The following is a 13,909-nucleotide window of genomic DNA, read 5'->3' as shown; positions in this document are numbered from 1 at the left end:
TTGACAAACTAGTCTGGTGTATTTATTATCTGGGTACTGTGAATTAAATCTTGTTACGAAAATAATTACCATATATACAGGTACCTACATGTTTGTACTTTTTAGGCACTTTAAAGGAAGGTGGGACTTTAATTCATCAAAATTGTCAATGTGGTCTGTTGTGATCAGTGTTTTGGTGCTTCCTTTTTTATGTATTTTTCAGTACATAAATTTTTAGTATTTTTAAAAATGAACTTTTATTATTTGGAACAGTTTTAGCACTTCTAATGACTATTAGTATCATAATTTTGCACTCTGTACTTGATTTGTAATTCATGCTTTAAAGGGAAACTTCGCAAAAAAATGAAAAATTGATATTATGTTCATTATGTATAAAAAAGCACAAATTCATAAATATTAAAGTTTTATTCTGCTAGATAAGAGATCACCATCGATTTTAAATTTAGAGTATCAATTCTCCGCATGCGGCCATTTTGACATCCTCCCTGAATATAAACCACGATATATCTATAAACCACAAAGGACCAAAACAAGCAGTAACCTAACGTAGCCGTAATTGAGTGTCGATATCTTGTCAAGCGTACAGTTGTTTTATCCGACAAGGAAAGCATAAACAGTTTCCCGGGTCACAAAAAAGATTATAATAGACATGGTTGTGCAACCTTTCCTAACTAACTTGATACGGAAAATGTAATTATATATTTTTTTTTTAAATAACTAGTACTATGGTCTGTCGTTTTAAAACTGTTTTTTTTAACTAAGTTTTTGAAACAAAAAAATTTAATGGAAATTAGTTTATAGTCAAAGTTCAAAGTCATAAATAAGTGTTCCGTGTAAAATTGTTTTCGAAAATCTAGTTTGTTCATAATTCTTTTATGTAATAAACTTATTTAAATAAATTCGGACCTTCTCTTATCTGATCACTAGCATGGCTGAAGAAATCCCAGGGGTATTGTGAGGTGACATGACCAGGTATTCAAGCGATTTCCTGTCGGGCTTAAAAACTCTTATTACACAATTACATAAAGCAAGTTCGTGCATCGAACTTCACTGCGAATAGACTGATAGTAGTTGTATTAACGTCGGGTCAGCTAGAGGGTTGATTAATTTTTTTAGTTAGCTTGTGGTGGTAATAAACCATTCCCAATATTGCACTTATGCATAAAATATCAAATGAGAGTAATATAAGAGAAAATATGAATACGAAAAGTCGCATATCTGGTACAAAAAGTCTCACCATGAACTATAGGATTTTACGTACGATTGTCATTCTTAATAGAAATAACGGACACTCATTTAAATACATGCATGTACGCTGTGATAAAAAGAGGTGTCACAGTTGCATAGTATTCATCATAAATCTATTTCAAGTTTATACTTTCCTGTTATTTTTATAAGTTAACGCAGAGACATGTATACATCTCGGTAAACGGACAGAAAGTCACAGGACAAAAAGTCACAGGACATAAAGTCACAAATTGGATAGGACAAAAAGTCACAAATAATTTGTTGACAATTGTTTGAATATATAAGAGAAAGATCTTCGAAAAATTTCCTTTTTATATTTATTCATTTTTAAGTTTAGGAAATTGTTCATAAGCCTTGATAAATGAAAAATTATTAAATTTTAATCATGCAAATGATATATTTATTGGCACCATGAAGCCATTTAAGTGCCAAACCACTTTGACATTTTGTTATCATAACAACTATTTGATCATCATTGATATTTATTGAATAAATTTTAATCATAAAGTTGCTTGATATATTATAGTTCAAGAAAAAATCAAAAAATTATTTTTAAACTTAGTGTTTTCTTGTTCACAGAAAAATAATCTCAAAACTGAATTGTGACTTTTTGTCCTGTGACTTTTCGTCCGTGACTTTTTGTCCTGTGTCCTACATTCATACATCTCTAGCTAACGACAATCAACTATATAAATATCTGAATCTGATGTGATTTACCGTTCAGGTCTTTCCTTTTCTCCTTTTTTGTTATTTTGGCAGGAATATATACATTGTAAGATATACTGTTCCCAGGTTTGGGGAAGGGGGGGGGGGGGGGATTGGAGTTCATGTCTATCGAAAGTTACAAAATAAGAACGGTGTATTTATGAATTTACAAGAAGAATTCTGTTCTTGGGCGTAGTTTTCTTCTTTTTTTTTTAGTTCAGTGATTTAAATTGAGAAAAAAAAATCTAGTCAGAATTTAAATTAAATCGTTCCGGCAATCCCCCACCTAAGACGCCTCTAAAATAATGAATGGTCATGCTTCACAATCATCAGAATTTTCGTTGCATTGGTATATTCTGTATCAGTAGTGACATTTCCGGGTATAACAAGCTACTTGTATATTACCTGTATGTGGTTAGGTGACCTTAGGTGACGTCCCATGAGGTCTTACGTATACAGGTTCACATTTATAATGGTTTCTGATATAACAATTAGGTTTTATGACATTCACACTTCTGCATGTTCTGTATACCAAATTTTTATCTTTTTTTCAGTTAGGATGTGAATATTTTCCAGGAAAATATTGAGTATCAAATTAATTTCGGGATTTTTTTCTTTCTTGGTATTAAATCACAGAAATTTAAAGGATATACTGCTTTTTTCCGTTTTAGGAGTATTCTTGTCAGTTTAAACAGACGTATATATGTCTCTGGTTTAGAGTGGGTTTATGAATGAATGACAAGTCTTGCAAAGGTTCAAGATATAAAGCACATTGAAAATTGATTCCGCCGGTCTTTCTCCATTCAAAAAAGGAAAGTTGACGTTAGGTTGATTCTGTTAATTTTTTAAAACATCGTTGGTCAAATAGCTAAAGAATTTACACTACCAAGAATTTACCAACGTTTTTTTGGTACATTTCTACCCTCGTACATATTAGTACTGTTCGGCAAGACTAAAAACTTGTAATGTTATACTTCCTATTAATTCAGTACTGTTTATTATTATACAAAAACTGTACAATTACTAATTCTATAAATTCAGTACTGATTTTTTCAGTACTGTTTCAGTACTGATTTTGTCAGTACTGTTTCAGTACTGATTTCGTCAGTACTGTTTCAGTACTGATTTCGTCAGTACTGTTTCAGTACTGATTTCTTTAGTACTGTTTCATTATGATACTGATTAAGTCAGTACTGTATCTGAACGGAATATTTCATTATTGTTTTAAGTATATTCTTACTTTTTTTCAGTGCATGGATTAATGTGTTCATTTAAAAAAAGATGTCATTTCTTTTAGTACGTAGCTGTGCACTTTAGTTTATTTATCTTACAATTGGTTACAATGTTTACATTTGAATGCATACAGTGATGCCAATTTGAAAATAAAAAGAACTGAAAAACTAATCAACTAGGTAATTATGTATTAATAGCAAAATTAAGGTATCGGTGGTCTTAGGTTGTTTTGTACATTTGGGTTGGGTTAATTGTTCTCTTTGACACTTACCCCGTTTCCATCCTTTTCTATACTGTGACATCTTGATGATTTCGTTATGTTTTTTTATTTCGCTGATTTTTTGTTCTGATTTTGTTTTACTTTAGGTCCAGCTCTTCAACAGTTATTTTAGCTGTTTTTTTCAATATTTTGGCATTGTCAAATTTGCATCTCATTCTGGTGCGGTCAATTGATATGGTTTATGTTTTTAGTAAGTTCTTATTAATATAGGTTTTATATTTGACAATATCATATTACATGTATCTGTGTCTTGCTTTGGTCAAATCAAAACATATTTAACAAGACTTGAACATTGAAACTGGGTATATTACTTTGAGAAGATGGATGGGTGGATGTTTTGTCATCCAGTGGCAAGTTAAGTGCATAATCAGAACGAGGACTTGATACTCAGATATAAATAATGACACTATTTTGTACTAGACCAATATTACACTGAGTTGAATTTTTGACATGCTAGTTCACCACAAGGAGAGAATCTGCTAGAAGACATGTCATCCTAACTGGACAGGTACCTTCAGACTAAACAGTCTATGTTTTTTCTCCTTAAAAAAGTTTACGCTATGTGCTGAGGGAACAATTATAATACAACCACTTTTCCAGTCCTAACTCTCATAAATACATTTCCGTTTATTTGCATATTGTAAGGGAGCTACCATTTGATTTTTATGGGGGGGGGGGGGGGGGGGGAGGGGCTAGGATGAAAAATTTTGTCCTGCATTTTTTTTTAGTTGTAATCTCTGTCCTGCCTTTTTATTTTTCACTGTGTTCGGTCCTGCCTTTTTTTTTAAAGTTTATCCTGACTTTTTCTTACCTAATTTGTCATCCTGACTTTTTTTTTTGCAAGTGTCTCATCCTGCCTTTTTGTTTTACAAGTGTCTCATCCTGCCTTTTTTTTTAACTCAAAACTCCTGTCCTGTCTATTTTTTCAAATTTCATCCTAGCCCCCTAAAAATCAAAATGGTAGCTCCCTAAGATTTTTAATGGTTAAATAAATTTATTGACAGTCATTGATAGATTTCCTTTTTTTTGTATACATTAATCATGCTGCAATTTCATTCACTTGTAATTTGTGTATTGTGAATAGTATCTGCATTGAGGGTAACTTAGATATGAAAAACTATTGTAATCTGTCCTATTAACCGTAGCTTCAAAGCATATTTAACTAAAAAATAAATGAAATTTTGTGTAAGAATTAATAGGTATCCTGTTAACGGGAAGTTGAATGGATGAATTTTAAACTGCATTACTCAGTAAAGCATGTTCACATGAGGACTGATGACTTTCAGGAAACTCTTGATTTGTAATTCCTCAGAAACCTGTGATGGATTTGCATATTACAGACAGACATACAGAGGTAAATCTAAAGACCTATTTCCAACAGAATGATTTTAAAATGTCTGAAGGATGTCATTTGGTACATAAATTAACCTTTTTGATTTTTTAGCATAAATTCCCACAAAAAGACCTTCTCCTTTCATGAAAAATGACTTAATCAAATATACCTCACATTACAAATTACATAAATTATTACAAGTTACATGGATTTGAGTTACTTTTTGAAAATATTTCAATACTAGTACTAAAAACATGATTACTAATTTTACATTATTCCTGACAATTGTGGTCAGGTGGCTATGTATGTATGTATGTACGTAGATCCCTCCGTTTACGGAGCACCCATCGAGAACTGCGACTGTACAGTGGAATCCGTGTGTAGTGACACTCCCTATCGGGATTAATGGCGATGTGTCACTAATGTACATTTGTTGACCATTAAAATACATGCTTTGCTCATCACCATTGATTTTTTTGTTAACTGAATAAAACAAGATGAAGACTTTCTCTTTTTATCTACTGCATTCACTTCCATTGCAAGTACAATAAACAGTAATCTTAAGAATGAACAGCATGATATAGTTACAACATGTAAAATTTCTCTCTCAATTTGATGTTTTTAATCACTGTTTCATAATTCTGCTTCAATGTTATTTTGCACTGCTCTTCCAGTGCATGTGATATCACAAATCTTCGCCAACTTGTTTCTGAAAAATAAAAGGTTGATTATAACACTGTCAGATTTCAATGTTATCATGTTTGTTAAAGTCCAATAATAAGGTCAACTATAGGTCAACCACAACATAATATGTATAGTGTACATGCATTGCTAAAGGTGGTATTACGTAAATAAAGGTTCATATTATCATGGAGAAAAATGAAAAAAGAATGGAATAATCATTTATGGGTTACCTACTTGAAAACTGATCTAATACGATTGGGAGAAAAATTTTAGCGCCCCAAGTCTGGGTTGGCAAATTTCCATGTTTTCAATATAGGCTGCACTCTGACATTCTTAAATTGTTTTGTTATAAATTAGGCCGTTAACTTTTCTAAATTGAATTGTTTCATATTTTTCATGTCTTCGTCTTTTGTAGCCGACTATACGGTATGGGTTTTCTCATTGTTGAAGGCTGCACAGTTGCCTATGATTGTTAATATCCACTTCATCTGAAATTTGGTGGGTAGTTGTCTCATTGGCAATCATACAACATTTCATTATTTTATACAGCAGTTTAAAAATTTTAAAAAAGTATTCTTGTTGTTGAATTTTTCATTATTTGTAACAGTGGCAATTCTGATTAAATTAATTATCATTTCAATCTGTAATCTAGTTTCAGAGAAGGAGATCTTTGTTTAGATTTCCTTTAGGTTCATATGTTAAACTATGTCCTGATGTGACACTCATCTTTGGATCGGCACCAAAACAAAACATAATCTGATTATTCGAGCACAATATCAATGCAATCTGTCAAACAGTTAACTGAGAGGTTTTGTGTATGGATATGTACTTCCCATAGGATTCTTTGTTAACCATATTGACATCTTTCAATTGTTGAATGCTGCTCTCTATTCTTTTGAATTAATCGTTGTTGGTTTGTTGTCTCATGAGCGCACTACAACATTTCATGTTATTGAAATAAAATAATACGGACAAACTGAAAATACTTACCTAAAAAAATCCTAATTTCTTACCAGTTCTATCTCGATCTTATATATTATCTGTGCATTACAGTTTTTAGTTGTTGATCTATGCCTTTATTTTCCTCATAGACTTATTATTTTTGTTCTGGTGGGATCCATTTTTGGAAACCTATAACAATAGATACTGCATCAAATATTTTGCATCAATTTGTAAAAAGTTGTTATTCCCAACATGCTTTTTATGGTATTATTTATGAACCTAATACTTTATAAATTGTCATTTGAAAAAGTACATCATGAGAGAAAGATTGTATCGAAGTGTTACAAAGTTCTGTCAAGTGGTTAATGAGCAATTGATGACACATGGGACATAAGGGCAAAAGGACATACAGGTGGGTTAAGTCGCCACATACACGAACAGGAATAAAAGTGCCTGTCCTAAATCAGGAATCTTTGGGAAATAGTGGTCAATTGAAATATTATAACACATTTATATAACAAGAGTGTCCACGCTGAAATGTCGTGCCTGCTTTACTGACCATGCACTATTTCTTTTGAAAGTTTAATGCATAAAAGTACCACAGAAACTTGACATGTTCAATGATCCATGACAATGAAATTAGAGTCTGTATGACAGTCAATTCTATAATCATAGATAGGACAGTCCATATATCACGATCATGACCAGTTTTTCAATAACTATTATATAATTAAATTGTTTGGAACATGCATGTAATATTTGCCACTGGACATTAAGCACATTTTGAATACATGTATTGTAAGTACTTTATGAATGTGTTAGTATTTTTGAGGACTCTCACTGACTCAGTAGGATTATTTTTATATAATGGAATTATCCTCTTGAAATAAAGATTATTTATACGAAATTTTGTTCAATAATTATGTGTCGGATTATTAGGGTGTCGGTTCATTGGGTCGTCGGACTTTTGGGGTGTCGGACTAATGGAGCCTTGAACCGACATAAATTCAATCATTGACCAATAAAAAAAAATATATTTCTACAAAGTGTATGTACATGATCTCTTCATATAAATTTCACATGCAGTTTCCCTTGTAGCCGTATGAAAACCAGGACAAGACCGGTTCAAACAGGAAGATTAAGAAAGCAAAGAAAACTGTGCACTTTATAAAAGGGTCTGGATGGGGTTTCTTCATTTCTGTATTCTTTAATATTTTATACCATTTTCACTATTTATTATAAATTTTGCCTGTTATTCTCTTTTCTTTATATTTAAGCACCACATTATTCTCTATTCTTTATGGCTACTTCATACAGACAACAAAGGGACTGATATGAGAAACCTGCCATTCTAAAGTTGCATTAAATCCGTGAAAAAAGAAGGGACATTGGATAATTGTCTGTTTTCTGTTTCTTGGTCTTTTCTCACTTGCCGTTGGAGGCAAAATTTATGTCTCTTTAGTTTGTATCTTATTATAAAAGAATATAGGTAAAAAATATAATCCCGCTAACATGTTTAACACCGCCACACTCTGTATGTATGTGACTGTCCCAAGTCAGGAGCCTGTAATTAAGTGGTTGTCGTTTGTTGGTGTGTTATATATTTGTTTTTTGTTCATTTTTTTTGTACATAAATTAGGCTGTTAGTTTTTTCGTTTGAATTGTTTTACATTTGTCATTTCGGGGCCTTTTATAGCTGACTATGCGGTATGGGCTTTGATCATTGTTGATGGCCGTACGGTGACCTATCTATAGTTGTTAATTTCTGTGTCATTTGGTCTCTTGCGTAGAGTTGTTTCATTGGCAATCATAGCACATCTTCTTTTTTATAAACAAATATATGCAAGTCTAACGTTCTGTTACCCCTTATGGAACCCGTTTGAACTAAATTCCAAAGGAAAGACATTTTTTGACATAATAATTTTTTTGTCTTACACATAAATGTCAACATGCATGTGAACCAAATGTACACACAATTATTGTTTGTTTTAAAAGGCAATTTGGGTGAATACAGTTGTGAATTTGACTGCATACGTCTGACGTTAACGGAATCAAAAAGGTAGACTCTAAGGTAATTTTATACTGTAACTTTATGTGCTAAACCGTTATATAATCCAGATGACACTGAGGAAAAAATCATTCATTGACATTGTTAATATTCTATTCTTTTCGGTTTTTTTGGATGTATTTTTCTTAATAATTACATGCATGAAGTGTGTATTTATGTTCAGAAAAATAATTAGAGTGAGGTGCACATATTCGCCGGGGACACAATTTCGCCGTTTTATGATTTTGAGGTGTAAAAACTTCAAAGGATGGATGAAATGGAAGAAATGTGACGGTAAATTATATTTTTATAACAAATATGATTATTTTTTAAACTTAGACAAAATTTTGGCACTTACCGCAAAGGACCAAAAAAACGTACAACGTTTTGATAAATACTGTTTTAAGCTGCAGTTATGTGGTTTTAAATAGATGTGTAAAAATGGCGAATATGTGTCCCCCTTTGACAAAACATCAGGAAATTTCAAATTGCCTTTAATCTAACTTTTTAGATGAGTTTTTTTCAAAGAAACACGTTTTCAAGCTAAGAATATTTTTCTTTTGATGTTATCTTCATATAGAAATATCAGTATACTTCAAAAACATAAATACCGGCTGAACATAAACTGCAGAAAACATGGAAAATTATGGCGAAAATGAGCACCCAACTCTATTGACTTAGCACTAAAAAAGTGCATTGAAATAGGATCAAATAGGCCTAGTTTTTTGTCGAAATAGAAGACAAAATCTAAAAAATTATATCAGGATGTTCACAAAAAAAAAAACGAGTAAAAGTATGATTTCTTAAGTTTGTAAAACTTACATGAACAATAGCAATTCGTAGACGATTCGAAAAGGACCCTCCATCTCTGACTTGTCGTGGAAATCGTCTGTTTCTATAACTTTAAGACTTTTTGCAAGTGGCTTGTAGAACAATATTTTCTCTGTCTCAAAATCTTGCCGCCCTCTTGCTGAGTTTTTTTCTTGCTATATTGACGTTTCATATCTGTGACGTTGCAAAACTTGTGCCTCGCTGTAGAACAGCGCTTTCCCGCCGTCCATAATTTTTCCCGCGTCAATGGAGCCGTAATTATGAAAAGCGATGTAAAAGTAATTTTATGAAAACTATTGCTCTAAGATTGTTATAAACGATGTTTTTGATACAACATTATTTAAAAATACAACTTTTAACCTTGAAATATAGGTTTTTTTTTTATCTTTCTTGTCTTTATAAAAAAAAATGAAAATAATATACCCATTGCTACTAGCTTTATAAGCGCTTTTGTTTTATCTTTGTCAAGTGAAATGCATAACTGATTCTTAACCAAGTTGGCAAGTACATGTATTTCATGCAATATTTAGGACGTCTGAAATTTAATGTACAATAAATCTGTTGCTCAGTGGTTCCTACAAAGTAAAAGATCTGTGATGAATGGCTCAAAATTGAGATTTTGCCAAGGGCTGGGAAAGGATGATTTGTAGGATAGGAAAAAAATCATTGGGTCACCTACTTAGGGAGCTACCATTTGATTTTTATGGGAGGGGGGCTAGGATGAAAAATTTTGTTCTGCATTTTTTTTTTAGTTGTAATCTCTGTCCTGCCTTTTTATTTTTCACTCTATTCGGTCCTGCCTTTTTTTTAAGTTTATCCTGACTTTTTTTTACCTAAATTGTCATCCTGACTTTTTTTTTTTTGCAAGTGTCTCATCCTGCCTTTTTTTTACTCAAAACTCCTGTCTGCCTATTTTTTTCAAATTTCATCCTAGACCCCCATAAAAATCAAATGGTAGCTCCCTTATTTAGCATCCCCATTTCGAATGAAAGTAAATATTTTTTATATTAATGCTTAAATGATGAAACGGGAATAAAATGTATTGAAATATCGTATGGCAATACAAGTATATCGGGTAACATTTATGTACTTTTACAAAAAAAATCTTCACTGAGAATTCAATCGCGGCATTTGAGTCCTAAAGAAATTTTCCAGTTCTCTTAACTAAAGCGTGTATTGTGTATATTAATATTTCGCGTAATCAAGTATAACAGTTACCTTTTCTATGATTATTTATTAGGAATGCGATTATTATATGAGATATTCTGATTGAAAGATGTATGAAAAAAAACTGATGTTTAACAAATTTCTCGAAAGTACTAGTATGCAACATTTTACATGAAAATGACGAACTAGATGATTAGTAAACACGTTAAATAAGTTGGTATTACAGTACTAACAAGCTTATGATCCTGTATCATTTTTTGACATCCGTTTTAAGTATACAAATAATGCATTTAATTCAGTAAAATGCTTCATGACCTTCATTCCCGCCAAAATCGTCCTTTTGGCGCCGTCTTTTGACATTGTCAGTGCTTCTCAGTATTGTGACGTTACTATGGAACTTTGACGTTCTACACAATCAACAAGATTTGTGTGTAGAAGCCGTAAATGTCCCTTTGGCAGCAAGAGGGTTAATATTGAACATAGTATTACAATTGCCTACGTTTATATATGTGATTGGATTTCATGACGTCATTCATTGTTTACAAACGTTATTTTTGCACTCGCACTGTGACATTTCAACAAGTCAACAGTTCAAACTTCTTCTGGACAAAAGGTATGGTATATATTGAATATTTTAAAACTGAGAAAATTGTCGCATGCCGCATGGCTAATTTAAAACACATATCCTAAGTAGGAGAATACGCGTTACACATTGGCGGATCTAGGGGGGTCCGGGGGTTGGAACCCCCCTTTTATGGGACGATCAATGAATTTGAATGGGGACATATAGTTGGAATATTCATATTCATTACTACTTGACCAAACGTTATGAAATAATATCAATCAATAATTGATATTTGAGAATGATAAATCCTGAATGTTTCTGAACATATGATAAGGAAAAGGGGGTGGGCATCGGCGGATCCAGGGGGAGGGGTCCGAGGGTTGGAACCCCCTTTTTTTTGGCGATTAATGCATTTGAAAGGGAAAATAAATTTGGGAACCCTATCTCCTGATTTGGATCCCCTTTTTAAAAATTGCTGGATCCGACCGACACGTGACATGCTCATTTCCTCAAATCCTGTGTTTTTGTCACACAGTATTTTTTTCCGATCTTTTCCCACTTCCCACTTCTTTCTCTTCTGTCCCGATCCCACTTGTTCCTATTTTGACCGGGTTTTTTTTTTTTACCGATGCTTCATTTATTTGTGATACATTTTGATATTAGTCCACCATGAATCCGGGTCCGTTCGCGCCCAATCACGTTCGCCCCCATGCACGTTCGCCCCCTTTCACTTTTGCACCCTACACGTTCGCACCCAAAGTCCGTTCGCACCCTACACGTTCGCGCCCAATTTTTATTGGTTTTGTGTTTAATAATTTGTAAACGAGTTTTGGTAAGTGTATTGCTATAAATATATATTTTTTCATTGTTTCTAAATAAAGTGAGATTCTGACAAGGTTTTTTGTGTGTCATGGTAAATGGTAAATGTATTGCTATTAACATTTTTTTTTCATTGTTTTTAAATTAAGTGAGATTCTGACGACCAGTATTTTAGTTTTGTGTTGAATAATTTTTAATCATGTTTAGGTAAGTGTATTGCTCTATATATATCTATATATATACAAGTCTAAATTGAAAACAACGTTCAAACCTATGATTGCGTTGGATAAAAACCGCAATTTTTATACGTGTGCATGTAAAACAAATATATATATATAAATTTTTTTTTTTCATTGTTTCTAAATAAAGTGAGATTCTGACAACGTTTTTTTAGGTGTTGATAAAATCTTAATCATGTTTTGGTTAGTGTATTGCTATAAATATTTCTTTTTTATTGTTTCAAAAGGAAATGGGATTCTGACAACGTTTTTTTTATATGTTGATTAATTCGTAATCATGTTTTGGATAGTGTATTGCTATAAATATTTTTTTTCATTGTTTATGAATAAAGTGAGATTCTGACACACATGAGATCAAAGGACCCAAGCTGTTAAAAACAATTATCTTTCATTTTTTTTTATTTAAAATCTTCAAAGTTTTACTCATACCAAGCTAAATACATGCAGTATTTACATTTAAAGCAAGTAACAACCATGACAACAATCATGATTTTTAAACACCCAACAATAACATCATATTAGGCTGTGTATAAATACCAATTAGCAGTAATCATACATAATTAACATTTAATAATTAATCATCAAATCAATTTAAAACAATATTTCATTTAAAAATTCCCGAATTTTTATTTATGAAAATAAAAATATTTTACAAAACATCTAAAAATTTATCAGGTTTTTGAATAAAAAAAGGGTGCGAACGTGTAGGGTGCGAACGGACCTAGGGGGCGAACGTGTGGGGTGCGAACGTGTAGGGTGCGAACGTGTATTGGGCGCGAACGGACCCGATACCGTCCACCATTGTCCCAGGTGCCAACAATCTTATATAATCCCGCCACATTGACTGCTATATATTGTTTATTATTTTTCTCGTTTGAAATGTTTTACAATAACATTTTAGTTACTTTGAGATTTTTTTATTCAGCCATGCTGGATCTATGCGATCACTCTGGTTTTGGAGATGGTGCAAAATACTAAGTTGAAGACATATCATGAAACTAATTATTTATGTTTTTATGACTTGCAGAAACTTTCTACACCATTTTAATCATCAACTGCAAACTTTTGACACGTTATAATTATTATAAAGAGCACATAAATAGACTGATGGTTAAAGCTACATGTGCATGAAATATTTGTCACTGGCAAACACCAATACTTCGAGGTTGATGGATTTAATTATCATATTTTGCTTTTTTTATTTAGGAATAAATTCTCAGAATGATTAACAGCATAGAAGACAGCCGCTGAAATGGGAACGTACGATGTAAAAATTAAAGACCTATATACAGAAGGATGTATTTTAATATGGCATTCATCAGAAAAGACAATATTTAATCATAAACCATGTAATTCCGTTGAGTTTCGTACAAGTACCAAAACATAAAAAATGGATGCTTGTAATGAGCTCATATTAGAACTAGGGAGTCCTCTGGAATTACCAATCTACATGTAACAAGACACATCATATGTGAGACTGAATTGAGGAAAAGACACCAGCCAGGAAACTGACATTCTATAAAGCATTCCAAAGAAAAGATGGCAAAGGGGGGAGAGCAATAAAACATGATACAAGCAAAATTAAGTGTTTCTTTGATTGTTTTATTTATGAACCTTAATTACAAGGGTCATAAAATAATCAAGGGGTTATATAGTACAATTGTATCCTAAGTTTCTGTTGAATTTAACTATATTTTGTACTTAATATATATATATCAACAGAAATATTCTTTAAATAATTTAAAATGTGCAAATCTTAATCCTCCGTTATATAAAAAAAATGTAATGGTGCTTGCAGGCAATATTTTATGAAAAA

General features: G+C 32.1%; 1 protein-coding gene and 1 long non-coding RNA gene across 2 annotated transcripts in view; both read left to right on the top strand.

Moving 5' to 3' along the window:
• LOC127737176 (serine/threonine-protein kinase Nek9-like) overlaps positions 1–13,909 on the top strand; it is a 168,030-nt gene that overhangs the window by 129,229 nt on the left and 24,892 nt on the right. The gene's annotated exons all lie outside the window — the stretch shown is intronic.
• LOC127738999 (uncharacterized) lies at positions 11,045–13,674 on the top strand. Its single transcript, XR_008000240.1, has 2 exons — positions 11,045–11,083; positions 13,300–13,674. It is a non-coding gene; the product is annotated as an uncharacterized LOC127738999 (long non-coding RNA).

The sequence above is a fragment of the Mytilus californianus genome, unplaced genomic scaffold, assembly GCF_021869535.1.
Source record: "Mytilus californianus isolate M0D057914Y unplaced genomic scaffold, xbMytCali1.0.p SCAF_4, whole genome shotgun sequence".
Taxonomy (NCBI): domain Eukaryota; kingdom Metazoa; phylum Mollusca; class Bivalvia; order Mytilida; family Mytilidae; genus Mytilus; species Mytilus californianus.
Note: the sequence above shows the minus strand (reverse complement) of the source record. Positions and strands in the feature narration are given on the sequence as shown.